Source organism: Varanus komodoensis, unplaced genomic scaffold (genome assembly GCF_004798865.1).
Source record: "Varanus komodoensis strain SLA01 unplaced genomic scaffold, ASM479886v1 scaffold8, whole genome shotgun sequence".
NCBI classification, from domain to species: domain Eukaryota; kingdom Metazoa; phylum Chordata; class Lepidosauria; order Squamata; family Varanidae; genus Varanus; species Varanus komodoensis.
In genome coordinates this window covers 30,655,181-30,669,528 of record NW_025336481.1, presented here as the reverse complement: position 1 = coordinate 30,669,528, position 14,348 = coordinate 30,655,181, and positions in this window count along the sequence as shown.

Sequence of the window (14,348 nt, the reverse complement as noted above, 5' to 3'; positions counted from 1 at the left end):
TGTAGATAAGACATGGGTGATGACCATCTTCCCTACAGGACTGATTATGCATGGCTGTCAAAGAGAGTCCCCGTGCTATGGATTTTATTATATCTAGAAGTCTCATGTGATTCTCAGGATCAGCAAGTTTTCATACAAAAATGATAGCGCGACTGCTGTGCTGCCAGCAAATGTACATCAGTGAAATAGAATTGTGTGGAAACCTGTTTTACATGGCAAATTACCCAGAGCATGAGAAGACAAGTCAGGAGTCTATTCCACATGGAATAGACATAATTCAGCCTTCCCCAACCTGGTGCTTTTCCAATGCACACAACTGCAGATCCCATCATTTCCAAAGGCCATGCTAGGGAAGGCTTCTTCAGTTAGGCATCTACAGCATTGCAGGCATGTTTTCTTTATTTCAAGATTTTATCTTTATGGGTCTTGCTTGGTCCTTAAAAAAAAAAAAAAAAGCAAAACACGGTGTTCTTTTGCTAATGGCAGTTCTATGCATGTGATCTCACTGATGCCTGGAAAAGGGATGGGAAAGAGGCATACCTGTACTTCTGTAACTGAACTTGGCTCCTGCTGAAATGATTCATACTGAATCCTGGTCCTCCTTTGCAAATGATGCTGCCTCTTCAATTTCATTCTGCATTTTCCAGTGATCAATTCAAATCTCTTTGGAAATCAGTGTTTATGTGTAAGCATATGCTGTGCCGCATCCCTGGGTATAATGTGTATACCTCTTTGTGAATTTCAGAAGATGAAATAGATTATAAATAAAACCTCAGGAGGAGATGGATATTATGTATGTGGATAAAGCAGGGGCATGAGAAAAAGCCAGGAGCAGTCTCACATGCGGATTTTATTGAGCAAGTAGTATGATTTGTTGCCTGTGTTTTCAGTCAGGGTCCACACAATGTCAACAGCAATGTGTAAACAGCTCACATCTTGCTGGTAATTGCCTTCTCTCCACCTCCTTTATGGGGAAAATCCATTTTTTAAAGATGTCCTGCACTGTACCACTATGTTCTACAGGTTTAGATAGAAGTTCCATAACACTGCTTGCAATGCTACTTTTACCTGGTCTGCTATCTAATTCCCAGTGATCAGTTTTCTTCTTAATAAGCATGCCATGCACATGTGTGAAATAATTTTACATTCCCACCGAAATTCTGTAAACAGCTCAGTGAATACTACAAATGTGAGTTCGTTATGATCTCTAAAGCTGAGAACAAGACATCAATCTTGCTATGGGTACAGCAGCTCATTCCTTTGGGCTGCAGGCTTCACGTAGATGCAATGCAAAATCCAGAGTCAGAATCACCATTGTAGCCCCCAGTGTGCTTAAGACAGGTAATTAATTTTTTGTTTTGTTTATTTATTTAAAAATGTTGCCCTTCCACACTTGGGTTGGGTTATAATTTTCAACAGCTACCTAGCATTGCTACGTTGTGCGTTTCTCTGTTAAAATTCAGATCAGAAATAATGGCTGTAATTGCTCATCACCATTCTGAAAGAGTACATGATTCCTTCTGCCAAGCCATATTCCATTTGCCATGCAGGCATTTGGAGGTGTCTCAGAGTGAGTGCAGGTATAATATCTGTGTGGGATTGGAATGATGGACTACGTAGGCTTTGGACTGACCTGGGATGGCCCTTCTTATGGTTTTACATTACATTCTTTAAAAACAGAGGCAAGCAGAATCATCACCATCTTGCTCCCATGGGGACACTGCAGCACTTTACTGCATTCACAGATATTTAAGTGAGACAGACAGACTGTATCAGTGCACTGAACATTGCTTCAGTTCTCAGCCCTGCCCCAAACTCATGCTTCAGGTAAGTGTCCTCCCCTCTCCTCTCCTCTTCTCTCCTAGCACTGTTAATTAAACAAGCACTGTTAATTAAATTTCTCTCCCACAGTCATTTTTTAAAAGTACAAAAGAGTCCAGAATTTGTGCCATCTCAGTTAATGAGCACTGCAAGAGTCAATCCACTGGTTCAGGTGAAAGACCAGCAATGATCGGCTTCTCCTATCTGAATTGTTTCTACTGCAGCAGGTTATAGTTAGTAACGATTAGGGCAGTCCTATTGCTAAATCAGAGTTCTACTCCTCTTGGCCTCTTCCTAGGAAGGAAAGAAGGAAGGGGCTTTGCTGCTGCTTTCATTCTATTTTTAAAAATCAATGCTTACAATGGGAGGAAAACATTTGGAGCAGTTCCCTGGTTAGCCCATATTTTTCCCCATGGTGGAAGTGTGGCAGAAGGCTGTGAAGGCTTTGGATAACAGCCATGCATGCCACGCCCCCCAATCTGCCCACTTTTCATCTCTCCTAACACTGAAGATGCAGCAGTGGGGAGGTAAGAGGTGTAGATCTTTCTGCACAACTAGAGAGAGTTCCGAGTTGGAGTTCTGTCTCTGATCTTGGATCTTGATCTACGCTACTGCTCCTGGGGCTTTGCCTCAGTGGATTGCAGCCTTAGTTAAAAGAACTTCATAACTAAGAGCTGGAGTCTGGCTTTCTTTTTTCTTCTTTCCCTGGTCGCTTTTCCGGGGAAATTGTAAGCCTGAGAGCAGAGAAAACATGTAGCTCACTTTCATCAATGAATATATACATAGCTATAGTCATACAATTGTGGATCTGATATTCTGTGGAGTTGGAAACACTACGGTTTGAACAGGCATGACCAGCTTTCATGTGCATCATGTTTATCAGTTATTTATTTATTTCTAATCTACCCAGTAACAAGTGTTCTCTAATGTAGGCTAGTTATTAATTCTTTGGCCTTGATTCATGCTCAAAGTATCCCCTGAGTTGAACTTGCTTGCCAGGCATTAAATGTCAGTTTCAAAACAAACAAAGCAAAGCAACACACTCCAGTGTGTAAGTGTTTATTCTCAATGAGGAAAGTCTTCAATTATGTTTTTCCTCCATTTGTTTTTTTTATAAATGCTATTCTCTAACAATACAAGTCAGCACTCTGTAGAATGACTGAAAGAGAACAGGGTCGGATCCATGTATAAGTAGTGTGCGGTATTGTGAGAGAAGACAGCAAAACAAATTTTTCCCATTGTTGACTGAAGAGAATTCAGGAAACCAATGCCAACAGCTCCACACAGGTGTACCCAATCTACAAACAGCATTGTCTACTTGATAAGAATTTCCTGCAGCATTTAGAAATATTGGTTGGTTACTGCATCCAGAGACCTTAATTATGTTTCACGAGAGTCTGGGTTGTAAGTAACAATTATTTAGCCATGGATGGGTAAGCCAGAAGGCTAAAGCGATGATCTCCCTAGGCCTCTGTGCAACTGGGCTTTCCCAGGATCTGTCAAAACTGTTCCATACTTGTTTTGTGCATTGTCTGGCATCTTTAATTCTGCTCTCTGCTTATTTGTGAAATCAGGTTTCTTTTCAAAGGGATGTTCAAGAGGGTTGCTTCTGTTGTGCAAATGTGCATTTGTGAAAATCCCCGCTCCCAGAGTACAAAACATTTCTGAAAGCGTATTGAATTCTCATGATGCAAACAAGTTGATCAGCCAAGGAATCTGTAGGTTAGATTCACAAAAATCCAAACTCATTTAAAGCTTTTGCAGATTTCTGTAGCATCCCTATCATAATCATAGAAAAGTGGTACAGGTGTTCAGTTTTCAAAGCTGCTGTGGTACAAATGGCAGAATTAGTACTTTGCTCTTTTGGACTGGGTCTTGAGAATCTAGAGTACTTGTTTATGGTGATGTAATGATCAGTAAAGAACCCTGAATTTCCCCAACACTATTGCAAAGAAGAATCGATGTTATCTTTTCCTCTTTCTTGTCAACTAGCATGTTGTGTAAATATCAGTGATGATCCAACTTGGGAATGCAGGCTGGAAGAGTTGGCAGCATTAGTTGGCAGGTTATTAACTGTTATACCCAGAATACTTCAGCATCTTCATGATGGGGCATCTACCCAGGCTCAAGAACTCTTCATGACTGAAGATTATTGTTCCCATGGAAAGCAACAAGAACCTAAGTATCCACAGGTGTATAATACCGAAAAATCAGCTGAACTACACATGCCAATGTAGCATATTTTAGATGTCACCTGTGTTCATCCCCGCCCACTAAATTAGTAGGTACAAACATTTAGGAACAGATTTTGCCTGCCTTAGGCAATTTCATAAAAGCCATGCTTCTCAACAGCAGCTGCAGCTGCACACTCACCTCACTTCTTTGAGCAATGAGATATTCCAAGGGTGCAGTGCTTATCCATATTGCGAGCAAGAGGCACCCAGCACTCCAAAATGTGGTTTGTGTGCACAGCCCAAACTCACCTCTCTGCACCTCTGAGCTTTCATCCACCTCTGTCTGGCTGAAACAGCAGTTGCTGCTGTTCTGGTCCCATTCGCCTGGTTGGAGGAGCTGCATCTAGGTGAGTCATCTCCTCTGACTCTAGCTAGCCTTCTTAGCTTCTGTGGAGACCTGTCGTCACCAGAACATCACAGGCTATCACTTGCTTGTCAGGGATTGTTTTGGGGGAACCCATGCCGAAAGCCCTATTCACAGAAATCTGATAGAAAGCCCATAACAGTAATTGATATGGTGTCATGGATGTACAAGGTGCTGTAGAAAGAAATGAAAGAGGCTTGCAGTTTGGTAAATAGATACCATGGAGATGGAGGGAGGGCCAGACTGGGGAAGAGTAAGTTATTATTTCTGCTATGCATACTTACGCTTAGTTAAACTAAGAAATGAGCATAGGGGATTTTTCCAAAGAATGAAGTCATGTCCCTGTAAACCAGGGAAAACAAGACCCTCCAGATGTTGTGGGGCTCTCAGCTCCCATCAGCCCAGTCTGCACTGCTAATGGTCAAGGATGGTGGGAACTGTAGTTTAATATCAACTGGAGGGTCACGGGTTCTCTGTCCCTGGCTGAAGACATATTTTGGGGCCGTGGGATGGCTATGGGATCCATAAAGACATTTGAATTCCTCTTATTCAGGTGGGCGCCTCAATTTAAATCTTTTGCATGATGAGCAACCATAGCACTCAGTGCTTTGCCCCGCACAAGAAACTTCTAGCAGCATCAGCAGCCTTCCTCTGATACGCTGTGACACATAATACATGATGGAAAGACAAGGTCACGCTGACAATGAGCTAGGCCTACAGTGTTCTAATCTTGCCATTCATTTAGCATAATTGACCCTTTTCCACAAGGCCAGTTCCCTACATTAATTATTTCAGCTGAAACTTGTAATATCTTTAAATATATATATGCTGTGATAGATGCAATTTACTGCTTCATAGAGGTCATAAAGGATATTGATAAAGAAGCCTGCTGGTCATAAAATTCATTCTCTGATTTTGGTTCTGCTTCAGGCTCAGGTTCCACTTTTGTCTCCTTAAGCAGTTCATATTCTTGGCTGTCAGATGTCCACTCGAGGGCATGGTCTACATCAGAGCAAGCACAGGGCAGGTTTTGAGGCAGCAAGGATACGCTTAGTCAGGTGGGAGCCAGAAGCTGCATTCTGAAGAAGACAACTGTGCAGGCCAGAGCAGTTCACCAGGAGTTGTCACAGTCGTCAAAGGAGCAGAGGAAACTGCATTGCAATGAGTCAGATCTTGGTGCCTCTAGTTTAGTACTGTCAACAGTGCCTGGCAGCCACTTTCCAGTGTGTCTTGCAGGAATCTTTCCATCCCTACATGGAGATGCTGGGAATTGAACCTATGGCTTTTGCAAGCAGAACATGTGCTCTAGCACTATACTATGCTCTCTTGTCACCACTGGTTTCTTCTAGTGATGGATGTGCCAGATCTGATGCCAAGGCTCACTGACCTGGAACAGTGGGGTCAGCTAGCAATTACTGCAGTGTAGGTGGGTCCTATCATCAGCTAGGTGTGCAAAGAAAGCAGAACCCCCTGGCCCAGGCAGTGAAGCACTATAGTCCAGACTGCAGTCCAGACATATTTCTTATATTTAAGAAATATATAAGCTGGCAGGTGATCTTGGGGTGGTGCATAAGTATTCAAAAAGAAAAGAAAAGCCCCAAACAATCAAATGGTAACCAAAACAAAATATACAATTTTATACATACAGTATATTAAAACATTTCAATGTCATATGTCATAAAGGGCCAGCACCAAAGTTAATCAGAGCCACAGATTACACATTAAATGCCTGCTGGAAAAGGAAGGCATCTTCCCGGCATCTAAAAATATACAGTGAAGGTGGCGTGTCAGTTGCCCTGGACTGGGCACATCACAGGTCAGGAGGAGCACTACTGGGAACCCCACATCTTACTTGGAGAAGAGCTTCTGAAAAAGAACCTTGCAGTCATGCAAGTGGAGTTCCTTCAGGTGGACTTATGCTAAGCCTTTAAAAGTCAGCACCGACACTTTGGATTTGGTGTGGAAGCTGGCAATCAGTGCAATTGATGGATTTAAGACACATTCACTACACACCCTGTACATTAATTGTTCATATTCCTGACTTGTACATTGTGTGAATTAATGGTTTTGGTTCACACAACACTATTCTTTCTTCCCATCTGGCATTCTGTGTTGGAATAAAACATGACAAAGAAACTTCACATTAATTAATAATGACATTCTTAAGCTAAGAAAACTTCTCCCATCTCATCTCTCTCTCTCACTTCTTCTTATAGTCTACTAAATCAAGCGGCTACAAAATCCATCAGAGAAAAGTGAGAACGGCCATCTTGCCAGATATTGTTCATAGCTACTCACAGTCAGCTGTGTCAGACATTGTCTCCATTCCGCTGGCCTCACACAATTGCCTCCTCCTGGAGGCAAAGGAAGGGCACCAAGGTGAGTCTTTGGTACACTACTCCAGATTCCAGAGTGGAGATTCTGGAGCAGTAAATAAGGAAAGATACAAATAAAAGAATAGAACAATATGTTAAAAGTAAGATAGATAAAACTGTGGCAGGTTCATTCAGGAAGCCTTTCTGAAATAAAGCTATTTTCAAGAGGCATCAACAAAAACATTACAATGTTGGGACCTTCCTGACCTCCAGAGCAAGGTATACTGAAAAAAACTAAGGGGTCTTCTCCAGGTGTACTTCAATCTGACAATTGCTTTTTTTGCCATCTGAGGACTTGATTGAGTGGGCAAGTTGGTAAGGACAAGGCTCTTTCTCAAGTACCCCAACCCCAAATCATTTAGCACTTTATACACTAGTATGAAAAAACATGGCCTGGGAATGAATAGGCAGCCAATTCACTGGAATTGCAAAGGAGTTGCATGCTGAGAAGGAACAGTTCCTAGTAACAGCAGAGCTGCTGCATTCTGCACTACCTCGAGCTTTGTCCCCAGTCTTAAAGGAAGCCCACCAAAAGTACATTGTAGTAATCCATTCTTGCATTTATTAGGACCTGTGCCACTGTGGCTAAGCTGTCCCTGTTCTTGAGAGGTTGTCATTGGCAAACCAGCTTAAGCTGGTAAAAGGCACCAGCTCAAGCATATTTGGAAATGGGGAAGTTGGCCAACACTCTAACACAAGGAATGTAGAAACACTTGTAAAACATGACAAGTGGTGGTGGGAGAAAGAAATGTTAGTTGTGTGCTAACCAAAGTAATAAACAAGGGAGCACTCCTAAGACCACTAAGGCCATGGTCTAAAATTACCTAGCTGCACCACTGGGTGGCCTCCTCCACTGACAATCGGTCAAACTGAGAAAAGGTCTGGGAGCTTCATACCAGGGAGCAGCAGCTGAGCATCGGGTCTCTGAGACCATTTGATTCCCAGGACCAGAAGGATTCTGGAGTTGCCACTGCAGTTCAAACTGTTTGCAGTTCTCTTCTGGGAGCCTCTACCTTCCTCTGTCCTCAGAGCTCATGTCTTTAAGAACTGTGGTACCTGAGAATTATGGGGACACCATAAACTGACAACATGGATCACCTGCCACTGTCAAGGTGGTCCTTTGGAAGGTGCCCTGGGCTGTGAGACTCTGGATTGGGCCCCGAGGTACTTCTCAGATCTTAAACTGGAGTATCTGATACCTGCAAATGGTGATAAGACAGTGGTGATATTTTAAGAGGTTGGACAAGAACAGCTGGGCTGAACCATGTTGCAAGAGCCTCTTTTAGCATTTTGTATTCTGTGATAATAGGAACATGGCAGATGGAAATTTTCAAGAATAGCAAGCACTTGACAAACAGGATCATTTTATTTGATTAAGCATCCACATTACCATCTTCAGACAGAATACCCGAACTGGTGAACTATATTCATTACAATAGTAATGAAACTATTTTCATTGCAATTTATTCATTATCATTTTTATGATGTCTACGTGGACTCTTCAAACTCGTTTGGATAATCATAGGCTCGAGTAAACAACAGCACATGTTATGTTTGGCTTTCTTGACTTAGTGCTGCATGGGGCATGCTCAAGGAATCCGTACAACAAGTAACTGCAACATTGCCAAGGTGTGGATAATGAGCTTCATGAGTGGGATGCCACTGTGTTAAAAACAAAAGAAAACAAAATCAAAAAAATCCTACAGACAGATGAATCAGCCATTTCAACCAGTGTAATGTTTTCACTCCTTTTTACTACATGGCATTGATTTTCAAACACAAGCACACTGTTTCAAATAATTTCAGTTTGCAATCATTGCTTAAACTGATTTTAGTTAGATTAATAATATTTCTTCCTGCTAAATACCTCTTTCACGCGGAGCATAAAACAGTAATCCCATTGTAATGCTTATTGGCATTGACCCTCAACAAAAGGATGATGAAGAAGTTGAGTTAATAAGGCAATTCTGTGGGCACCTGGATTCATTGCACCTGGGAGGCCACTGTGGGGTGGCAATGCTGATTAAGGGCTCAGCTGAGCATTACAGGGCTAAAACTCCAGCACAATGCAACTGACTGCAGTGCTCACAGTTTGGCTGGTATAAAGATAAATAACCTTCTCGAAAGGAACTGGCTTTGAAGTTGCCTGTCAACAGCCCCTGGACAGTTGACTGAGCAAAGTTCACAGGTCCACTAGTCACTGTTTTCCAGACTATGATGAGATAACACTGCATTTTGCTTTATAATTATTATTTCCAAATTTGCAACACTACATATAAATCAGCAAATGCAAACTCCTATCTTGAAAGCCACAGGATACAATGAAGAATAGTGGTAACTTGTATATTAAATTAGAAGTGGACCAAATGGAATATTTGCTTGCCTTATGTACCTGCTCCCTCTCCATCAGCTTTACTACAGGGTTTTTGGCACCTGGAGCAGGTGTGATGTTGGGAATTCTGATGCTGCTCCATGTAAAGACCCACATATAGGGCTATGGTCAGAGTTATATCCTATGTAGACAGCTGGGCGCCACATTTGAGAATTCTTGCCTGTAGCTCCCCTTGTTCTGGGAACAAGCAATACAATAGATTTGCTTCATTTTATTTTACATGGGACAAGGAAATAGGGATACAGTTGTGCTTCTACCAACTTTAAATTCCAAATCCCTTCTGGCAGAGCTTCTTCCTATTTTCTGGCTGTGGCCCATTACTGGCCTTTTCCCACCACTCACTCAGGAAGGAGACCTTCCTTAAGACTTGGCCTTGCACCAATCCTGCATCTTCCCTGTTAAACTACCACAGAAAATTATTCTCCAGTGGCACGTTGCCTGGAAATCTTAAGAGGGCTACTAATATGAATGCAGCGAATCCTAACCAGCTCTTATCTAATGTTGATATTGCCGATAACTGGACAGCTGGAGATGGCACCTGCAGGTCTTCAGGAATATGTTGACTAATTTGGGATGGCTCCTAATAGTAAGGATCCATTCACAGGAAAAGGGATTGACTCGACTCCAAACCTATCATAGTTTGGCATGGCAATATGCAGATCTCGTAATGAGGATAAAATGATTTTATTTAACATGCTTATCTTTTCCAAGGCTAGAAGCAGGAAGTATGTGCAAAAATAAGATAAACTCCATGTACAAAAAAATTAAAGTGACAGTGATAATGCACTGCTGGATCTTCAGCAAAAGGTGTGAAGAAGATCCTGAAATAGAAGTGAAGGGAAGGTGATAATCTGCCTTCTCAGATGTGCAATAAACAATTTTCTTGATTGGAAAAGGTGTTTCAGCTATTGTGAATGCAGAATTGTTTCACTTTGAAATGCTATTTATTCTCACCACCTGATAGGAAACATGAGTCAACTTCTAAGCAAAATGATCCATTACCAACAATGATTGTGAAATACAAGTCACTTTTCTTGTTATGTTTAAATTGCACAGAAAAACAAAAGAAGGATTGTTAATACCATACAGTTGACAATAGCAATATTTTCTGTCATATGACGAATTTTCGATATCATTGTTTTACATTTTTCAGGCTCTTCTAGAAAATCCATACAAGCAATGCCATACATCCCTCAGTTACTCCCCCATATCTCCACAGCAAAGACTAGAGTGTGCTACAAGTGGTGAACAAAAGAACTTTGGCAAAGTGCCTTCAAAGCAGCCTTATAAAATTCACAATATAATCATTCAGAAGAGTATGCCCAAGTATGTAAGCTCCTTTTCAGGGTAAGCTCTTCTACCTCAAGAACTTGGTCATATTCCTTTTCCCACAGGGTCTTATCTGTGGAGGTTGACCTGAGACCTGCCCCCCACCCTCAAAGCCAAAGATCACTGAGAAGTTGCTTGTATCTGGGACCCTTGAGTTAGATGATGGGGATTCTGGCCTCTTTCATAGTGTAGTTGATCTCTCAGTGATCTAGCCCTAGAGAGCACAGGCTTCTCAAGGACAAAGCTCAGTCCACTGTCAGATGAAAAGTGCCCACTTGGGGAACAGGGACATCTTGTGAGTAAAGGTATATTGTGACCTTGTTCATAAGCAGAATTTTCTTCAGGTGCTATAAGTGTACTGGATGAGGCTCTGAACAGTCGGGTTTAAAATCCTTCTAATCTAGCCAAAGAGTTCTAGAACACGATCCAAATACCAACTCCTTGACTTGCACTTCCTAATTGACCCAGTTCTTCTCTTGATCTTCCTGTGGGTGATTTTTGACTGCCTACAAACCTTGCTTTTAGAATTGATTCTGAGTAGATTCCTGAGTAGATTCCTTACATTCTGCCTCAGCATGCTTATAAGCAGGACAGTTCCCACTGGCTACATCTGAACTGCTTCCATACAAAACAAACAGTTCTAACTCATGATATAAATACATTTTAATATTTTACAACAGCATAATGGCTAGATAAATCCATGTGACATTTTCCAAGATATTCTGTACTCAAGAACTTAATTCAGTAGGGAAAAGTGAGACACACAATGAAATGGTATGCTGTGTGTCTGGTGTGCACCACTCCTGTTGTGTTCTTTGGAGACAGTATATTTATTTTTCAGTCACTCTAACTATCTTCCTCTTTCCCTTTCACTTGCTGCTATTTTTTTCATTCATCTTCCCATGGCGTTCCTCCCAAACTCTACAGGTTTGCCTACAAAACAAACCAACCAACCAGGCAAGCTATTATGCCTCCTGCTTCTCAAAGCCCAGAGTATAGTGGGGCATCATTTGAGGCATCCCGTATAAAAGAATTTCTCAGGAAATTATAAGCTGTATCTTTGGGAATGTACTGAGTATTGTTATTTTTAACCTCCTCCTCCTCCTCTCCCATGCAGGAGAACAGAAAACACAGAAATGCTGAAGGCTAGGTTGTATGTGCACAGTCATTAGCTACTGGGGTGGATGTAGGAGTACTTTTTAACACTCAAACATTTGCCTTGCTGTCTCCATAACTATGCCCTCAGAGAATGTCCAAAAACTTGGGCAGCCATGCTGGCCCTTATCAGCAAACAAGTTCTAGCAGTTTTTATCTTGGCCAGGAACAGATGTTTCATAAAACCAATTGGTTTTAGTAGCCCATTCAGGACTAGGCCACCCCCAAACACAACAACAATCAGCATAATGTGGGGAGAAGTCATTTCCTCCCAGCTACTGTGAGAATTGCAGCTAATCTCAAAGGACACACAGAAATCTGCAAAGGAGGTGGAAGTGGCAGATGATGTCACTATGCCTGCTAATAAAAAATGCTAGAGCTGGGTCTCTATGAGCCACTACTGAGGTTGGCCTTTCCCAAGGGATCCATGTGTGCTGCCTTAGATTTTTATATATCTTAGAGCTGAGCCCCCAACTTTTAGAAACCTCCCTTTTTGTTTGTGAGCGGCACAGGCTGCCAGAAAAAAAAAACATTTAAAATGAGAACCATTAGACTATTTCATCTCTCCATTTTATAGATGTAAATATACATTTTGCTCAGAAGGGATATTGACAAATACATCAACTATATTACGTTGAAATTAGTGGCTTAGATCCAGCTTTTACTTCAATCTGTACCTTATTCTGTGCTACACAACAATGCAACTATTTTTCAAAGGTGTTTCACTTCATCTTTCTCTCCTTAAACTCCTTCACTGGTATGGAGTCAATACAAGCATAAAACTGTCTGAGGAAAGGCCAGGTAAACTGTGAAAGCAGAAAACAAATAGGACAAGGTGTTCTAGATGTCATTCCTCCCCTGCTGTTCAGTGACTGACTTCTGGACATAATATTATAGAAATCACAAAAAGGCAGCCATATATCTTGAAGACTGCAGAGTATCAGATATGGCTGAGAAAAATTTCATTTTATAATGGAGCTGATGGCTTTAAAAAAATCATAGAATGTTATCGTGTATATGATAAAACTGAGTTCCAGGGACACTATTAGAATGGCATAATGAACATTTGAATTCTGTAATATGTTGGTGATTGCATGAAGCTTTGGTTCACCATTTAATCTTTCCCTCATTGTTCACTGATCAATAAGACTTAACATACAGCTGGCAATCTGTTCTTTACCCCTACTCCAAAAGACATTTTTAGAAAGCATGAAAAATCTTAAACTACGAAGTGATAGTTATGGAGACTGAGTAAGAATATACCCTCTGTGGATGAAATAGTATAGGCAGCAGATGGAGTTGTCAGCAGCTCTTTGGATCCGTCATGCTTGTGCAGAAGTTAACAATACTGCTTGCCGCTTTCCTGTCATTTCTTTCATATTTCTCTTTCTACTCTAGGCGAAACTGTAGTTGCTCCTAGTTTACTGAGCACAACTCCCATTCATCCACATTCTTTCTGGAGAAGAGTTGTCCACTTAAAGAGAAATTGAAATATAACTGCTATTTTTGTTTTAATTGGCTCTGCTATTGTGGCTTTAACAGCTTCCTCCCTGATTAACAGACATTTCACATTTTCTTCCTGGCTACCACTCTGTCTCAATACCAGGAATAAAAAAAATCACTTGCTAAATTTGTATACCTGAAAGAACAATTGAAAGCACAAGAATTTTGCCAGTAAAAATGCGCAAACAAACCAGACAGAGGGAGGGAGGGCGAGACAGATGACAATTCTATTTGTGTTATTATTACTATTCAATATCTGTATATTGAATGTTGAGCTAAACATTAAATGGAAACCACAATATCCTGCTCTGATTGGACTAAAGCCCTCTAACTACAGCTATGGCCAGCTTGTGATGCTTTGCTGTATGAGGTGAAGGAGAAGGTCTACCGCAAACCCTCCATACAAAGAAGCTGACCTGTTTTGCCACTGAATCTTGCTTCAGTGCTGGCAAATGGGCAGCATCCTCCTCCATACCTGAGGACATAGTAGGCCAGCATGGTGGATGCAGGGCAGGTAGCTCACAGAGATCTACCCACCCTCACACACCTGCCCTCTGAGGTTGCTGCTTACTCTGACTAGCAGTAGGTCAGCCTTGCAGGAACCCTACAAAAACCTGCTGTGAATCTCACATTCTCTTCCATTCTGTTTTTTAAGTTTATTTAATTTCTACACCACCTAACAGCCAAAGCTCTCTGGACCCACACTGCCATGACTCTATTTAGAATAAAAGGCTGCTTTAATGAGAACACTACACACACACACCTACAATACATTGAGTTCGTTTTTACAAGCCTCTTTTCTATTGTGTTAGGCTGGCAATTCTCTGAAATTGATTAGCAGGTAGACTAATATGTATGAGAGCCTGAAAAGGACCAAAAAAGAAATATTTGAAATTCAAAATGAGAAGCTGCTTATATGCTCAAGATACCAAGGGGCTTTTTCAAATGCTATTTGGTATGCACTGAGAGTCACTGTTGTGAAGTGTTTTAATTCCCTCAGCTAATTTATATTTACCTATTCTTGTCTCTTCCTAGAACACTGACATCACAGCTTTCTAATAATTTATGAAAATGTGAGGAAAAGACATGTGTGCATATAACGAGGAGAACTTTCCCAGGGCTTCCAATTAACGTCTGCTTCAAAAGAGGGATATCCCTTGATTTTTCAATACATA